The following is a 6,441-nucleotide window of genomic DNA, read 5'->3' on the forward strand; positions in this document are numbered from 1 at the left end:
TTATGTGAATTTGACATACTGTGTTTTCAAAACATGATTGCAAAAGGAATTACTATAACTATTTGAGCATTATTGTGTTATATTTGTTAAACTCTTCTTAGGAACACAATTGTCTGGCATACTACTCCTGATTCTATTGTGATAATTATATATTATTGCTGTCATATGATATATTAGAGTAAAAGAAAAAGTATATGGATATATGCATAATGCACCTATCATGTTTATAAAACATTTATGTGCAGTTAAGTGAAAACATCCTTTTCAGTACTTTTCTAATTCAGTAACTATTTACCAAGCAAGATTTTCATGTACATTTATGCCACGTACTATGCAGAAGTTACAAAGATTATTTGCGTTTAGCTCTGATATCTCAGAGGTTTTATCATATTGCAGAGCACAGACACATGGATTGTATTATTCGAATAGAAATGATTCTGTATAGTGCTATCATGAAATTCCAAATTATTAGATAAGAAGAAAGGAATCAGACTCTTTCCTTCTAAGGCCTGAATCTCTATAGTTACTGCTTTTGTCTGAAGTAAACATGCTTTTGGCATACGTTGGAGAAGCTATCCTCTGAAGGTTTGTCTATGAACTTTTACAAATGTTAAATCCATGCTAAGGGCTATGCACAGTGTAGTTCAAACTTACATTTTTAGTGAAATTGACTTACATCAATGCATATCAGGTATCCTCGAAAAGTAATTTACCTACAAATACAAAACTTTTCAAAATGTATTTAAATTTATTTATGAGTAGCATGTTATTTAGTATCTCTTTCATGTACCAGGATGGCCAACTGTATCAAATAACATTCTTTTCTTTGAATAATAATATCATTAAAGAACATTTTCTAAATATCAATGGAGTATTTTCTAAATAGCAAAGAGGGAAGATATCTTTACAATTTTTTGTATAGTGAAAGATTTCTGATTATTTCCATTATAACAAGTTTCACAGGATTATTGCTATTAATTTCTATTCAACTATTCAAAATAGACAGCTAATCAAAATATACCTTATATTTTATCTTGCATTTTTTCTACATTAAAATAATTTATACCTTATTTCATAAAAAGATAAGATTTTTGAAGAACTCTTTGTTATGTCAAATACTTAAATGTTAAATTTATTAACTAATTATGTATTTGAATAAAATTATCATCTAAATATTCTAGTTATTTTGATACTGATAATGCAAGGTATTCTCTTTTGCTACACTAAATCTTGTATGATTTAAACATGCTAGATCTACAGAAGGAATTCCGAATGCATCTTGTGAATTGGACTTCTTGAGTAAAATTCCTTCTTAAAATATTTTAGTGGTTTATAACAGGTACCTGGTTGTATTTTGGCTCTAACTTCTATATTTTTTACATATTATATTTATAAATAAAACTATGAATCATGAGAGCCATTTTATTATATATAAAGTTAACAACAAAAATACAATAAATCCTTGACATGTCCAATGTGCCTTTGAAGTGAGGAGTTCTGTATCAATTTAATCATAGCATGTTTGCTTTTCTATGGCTATTAAAATGATTTTAAATATCATATTTATTAGACAACGAAAAATTTTGTGGGACTCACTTATACAAGTGCTCATTTGACAACTAGTATATGTTTTCTCATATGCTTCCCTAAATTTGATACAGACACAATTAAAAACTTAAAACATTCAAAAACAAGAAACATTTCTTTTGCATCTCTACCAAGTATTAAAAAATGAGTTATTTAAATAAAAATTACATTTAATTTTTTTCTCAAGTTTATCATCTCTGTAAGTCTTTTCATAAAATATAATTCAATTCTTGGCCTATTCCAGCAACAAAAGTATCTAATTATCTCTGTCAATCATTAAATACTTCTATTGAAAACATTTGAATCAATCTGTGAATGTAACTTTACAAATTACTATATGTAAATAATGTATGTTACATCTTGTGCCGAAGCTGAATTTATATGAAAATGATATTTTGCTCCTCAGAGAACTACAGTAAAGTTAGTATACTTTAAAGTTAGTATGAGAAGAGTTTTAAAAGTCTATTGAAATTTATAGTATTTGGAATTAAATTATGACATCATTGTTATTTTCACAGTTGAAAATAAAATTTCCTAAATTTATGCAATAAAACATAATTGCTTGATTGACTTAGGCTGCTACTAATTTAAAGTCAATGCCTATTGTATATTTATTTGAGCCTAATTATTTTTACTATGCCTCAAAAATATAAAAATATAAGATATATATTTAGAATTTTTTAGTGTTTCTGTCCCATTCTAAATAATGGAATGTTTCTTGCTCATTGAGATTTTGTTCAGTTTTCAAATTAATATCACTGTAGTATTTATCCCAAACAAATGCTATATACTAGGTTGATCAAATAATATTTTCTGTTATGTTAGAAATACATCGGAAGCTCTGTTAAATAGAGTCACCACCAATTTCAGATACCTTATGAAGATTTAAGTGTTTCTAGCATGACTCAGAAGCTGACTTTTTAGTTTTAGATTTGTTTGTTTGTTTTAGTTTTAAATGCTATACCCATGTTTGGTAGTAGCAGCTGCCTTACATTACACTGTCACCACTTTTCAATATTTCCACCTTGATAGCAGGGGAAAAAATTAAAGTATTTTAAAACTATCGAGAATACATTGATCACAAACGTATGTAGTACCACTTTCTACAAGATCAGCTAATAATTTGGTTTTTGGTACTGGTGAATCAATCCAGGGCCTTTCCACTAAGTTACAAACTACCACCCTACTCTGTTTCTGAGTTGCCCAGGCTGGGCTGGAGCTTTCTACCTCCTGCCTCAGCCTCACAGCTCATTGAAATTACATGCTTGAACCATCACACCCAGCTCAATACAGCTAAATTTTAATATAGAAAGTCTGTGACACAAAAATATTTAGCACAGTTGTGTTTATAGAGAACAAAAATAAAGCTCACTTCCTACGATAAGTCTGTTATTGTGTGTATACACTGCCTTCAAAACTAGCCTGATACGATGTGCTTTTTGCGTATTACATTGAGTTGATTAAAAGACAAGAAAAGTATTCACTGTGGTAGAAACTCAACAATCTTTACAATCTTTAAATATTTTAATTATGAAATACTTACCTAATATGACTAATTTTGAGCACTACCCATTGTTAAAATGCTTCAAGAGCCACTATAGTCCCTGGTCAGCACATTATGTCTATCTCACAGCCCATGTCCACAAAATTACAGAGAGAGGAAAGACTCAGTAATAGTTTATCGATTAGAAAATCAATTTCCTCCTGGGAGATTTGTAAGGAAGTAGAAAGATTTTTTTTATTTAGTTGCTAATTTGTCTTAGTTTTTTTGTCATTGTTGTCCTTTCACTTTTTTGACTTTTTGATTTACATAAGAAAACATTGTGAGGTTCACAGATATTTTAAAATAAATGAGGGCCAGAGAATCTGTTTACTATGGTTTCATATATGTGTGTGTGTGTGTGTGTGTGTGTGTGTGTATAGTCCTCATTTTTGTTACTTGATGGTTTCTTTCCATAGCTTTAATTTGTTGTAAGCAAAATTAAATCTAATAAACAAAATTAAATCTAATAAAACTCATCTAAAGCAATCTTCAAAGTATAATAACAGTATTAATTTTATATTGATTGCAATTACATAGTATTTACTATAACAGACACTGTTCCGAATACAAATATAATTTCAGGTACTAATTATAAATACTAATAACCAATATGAACTCATTTGATCCTTGAACAACATTCTGAAATATTTGCTATTATTATCTCCATTTAATAGATTAGAAAGTCGAAGCATAAAACTTGCCCACATTTACCCAGAGTTGTTAGTAAAGCAGGGAAGTTAGAGTCCGAAGTGTGGCTCCAGGAGCTCTGCCTTTTATTGCTGTGCTACCTACTTTTTCCATGAATGCTGACCTGAGTTTATATAAACATGCACATATCTGTGTATTCATCTGAATGATTTATTGGCTCCATAAAATTAAGCTCAAATCACGAATTTTCATTGAAACCCTTCCCAGTCGTGACTAAGTGCCCATATCACCTCATTCTTCTTTCCCATTCTAAATATTTACACATTTAGGACTCTTGAAGGATACTCTATTTTCCCATAAAGTGTTTCTCTGAAATGGCAGCTGTCACCAAAAGTATGAGCTCATCCTTATTCAGCTATCCTGTTTTGTCCAGCATATGAACATTTTTCAGAGCACTGGATACTTGTGATGAATGAAACATACAAAAGCTTACTCTCATAGAACTTACAGGGTTAACGTGTGTTTATCAAGTGACTTACACTGCTCTAAATGGAGCATCATGCTAGCTCACATATTATTCACAGTCATGTACTTAGGTATTTTTTGTGCCTATTTTACCACTGACAAAGCCAAAGTGTACAGGTTACATATTAATATTAGGCAGTGCATTAGTCTTTAAAATTCAGAATGCCTTGCCTACTTCTTGTAATATTAATTAGGAAGTAATCGGAAGAAACTGTAGATTTGGGTGATAATTTTGGTGTGAAATTTACTGATTCCACCTAGAATGATGACAGAAATGGAGAGGAAGATAAATTTCCAGTGCATTGTGATGATAGAAAGGATAGGACTTCATAATGATTTGGGTATTGGTGGGTCATACTATGTATCCCTAATTATACAGATAATAATTTACATTTTTAAAAATGTACTCAAACCACAAATTACTGATGAAGATTTTGAAAAAAATATTTCTATCTTTTAAAAAATATCTTTCAGTAGAGAAAATCATTTTGTCCATTTTCAAATCAGAATTCTGGAATTCCGTTTCAATTTTTTACTAAAAATCAGATCAGACTATTCAACCTCTTTAACTTTAAAACTATCAATATATTCTTTATTCTGAACCATGCATAATAAAGTTGACATCTCTAGAAAGAGTTACAATACAGTTTTAATTTTCATAAAAATTAGAAAAAATAACTCTGACTCTTACACAAAGTAGTCACATAAGCATCATCAAACTGTTCTCCACATATTATTGCATTTATTTTAACCTATCACTAACTCTCTTACAGAGAAAATTATACTTTCCAAGTCTTCATCAGTTTGTAATGTATTTATTAATGAGGTAAGTACTAAGTAATTTCCATTCAGTACACTGAAGACAGTAGTGAAAATATGATATACAAAGTTTTGAGAAATGTATAGCAAGAACAATATGAAAACATATTTTGTTGGAGACCACTATTAAGTGGCTCTGAACAGGATTTAAATTTTACTAACTAGCTTTCTATGTTTTTCTGTGAGTCTGTCCTAGAGCTAGGTCCCTTGCCTGGCAAGGGAGCCGATTCACAGTAAGTGAACCTCTGTGAATCACTGGTCCTGGCTGAGGCCTGTAGTGGCCTGTGAGGCCAGAGATACCTCAAAGGCAAGGTAAGGTGACAGCTGTGGACACTTGGATCCAACCCCAATTAACTAGGTAGAGACTACAGCTGCAAAGATCACGCCTATAGTCTCACTTCTACCATGTCTTCATGATAAGACAGTGCTACTAAATTGACTTGATTCATGATATGGAAATGTCCGTGAAGTGACTCCCAAGATCCTGCTAACTGCCTGCACTTTCCTCAGACTCTCTGCCCATTGTCCTTGGTCCTAATATAAGTGGACTGATTCAGAGAATCCTTTATCTTAACCTTCGAAGCCTCAGCTTAATTAAAGGGTTTTGACCCTCCTGTAGCCCTAAAAATCAAACAATTTGTCTTTTTTTATTTAACCTCCACTGTACACTCGTTTGGGAGATCAGGGATCTAGGTCAGAACCTGATAATATTGAAATGCTAAGGAACCTTCTTGGGTGAGGGCAAAGCCCTCAGTATGAAGGAAGAGTCAAGATCAATTATGCCCGAAAATAAAACTAGGTAGCTTCTTTCAGAATTTAATAAGGAGCTAGACTTGGAAAAGGAAAAACATTTTCAAGCAGTTGTACATTTAAATTAATAAATTTTCAATAATTTGAATGCTATTATTTATTTTAAATTGACTCTACACTCACAAGGTTACATGAGAATCCATCGTATGAAAGTGTTCATGATGTGCATGCCCAAATTCATACCCTACACTGGAGAATGTTTCCTTATCCAGAGAAAAAAATTCAAGGGCCAAAGCATGATGACACTGGTTTGTTATCCCAAGTCTCTGGGAATCTAGGCAAGAGGTTCACAAATTCAACTCTAGCTTGGATAGCTGAGTGACTTATGAGACTGTCTCAAAAAAAGAAATAAAATATATATGCAAAAACTGGGGATGTAGCTTAGTGAAAAGAGCCTGGATTCAATCCACAGTGGGAAAAACATTTAAAGAACATAAGGAAGTTAAAATCGACTTATTTAGATGAAATCCCAGGAGTCATAAAAGAACCACAACGGTTATTATGTTGCT

This window comes from Cavia porcellus, unplaced genomic scaffold, assembly GCF_034190915.1.
Source record: "Cavia porcellus strain 051 isolate PalLab524CR breed Dunkin Hartley unplaced genomic scaffold, mCavPor4.1 scaffold_8, whole genome shotgun sequence".
Lineage (NCBI taxonomy): Eukaryota > Metazoa > Chordata > Mammalia > Rodentia > Caviidae > Cavia > Cavia porcellus.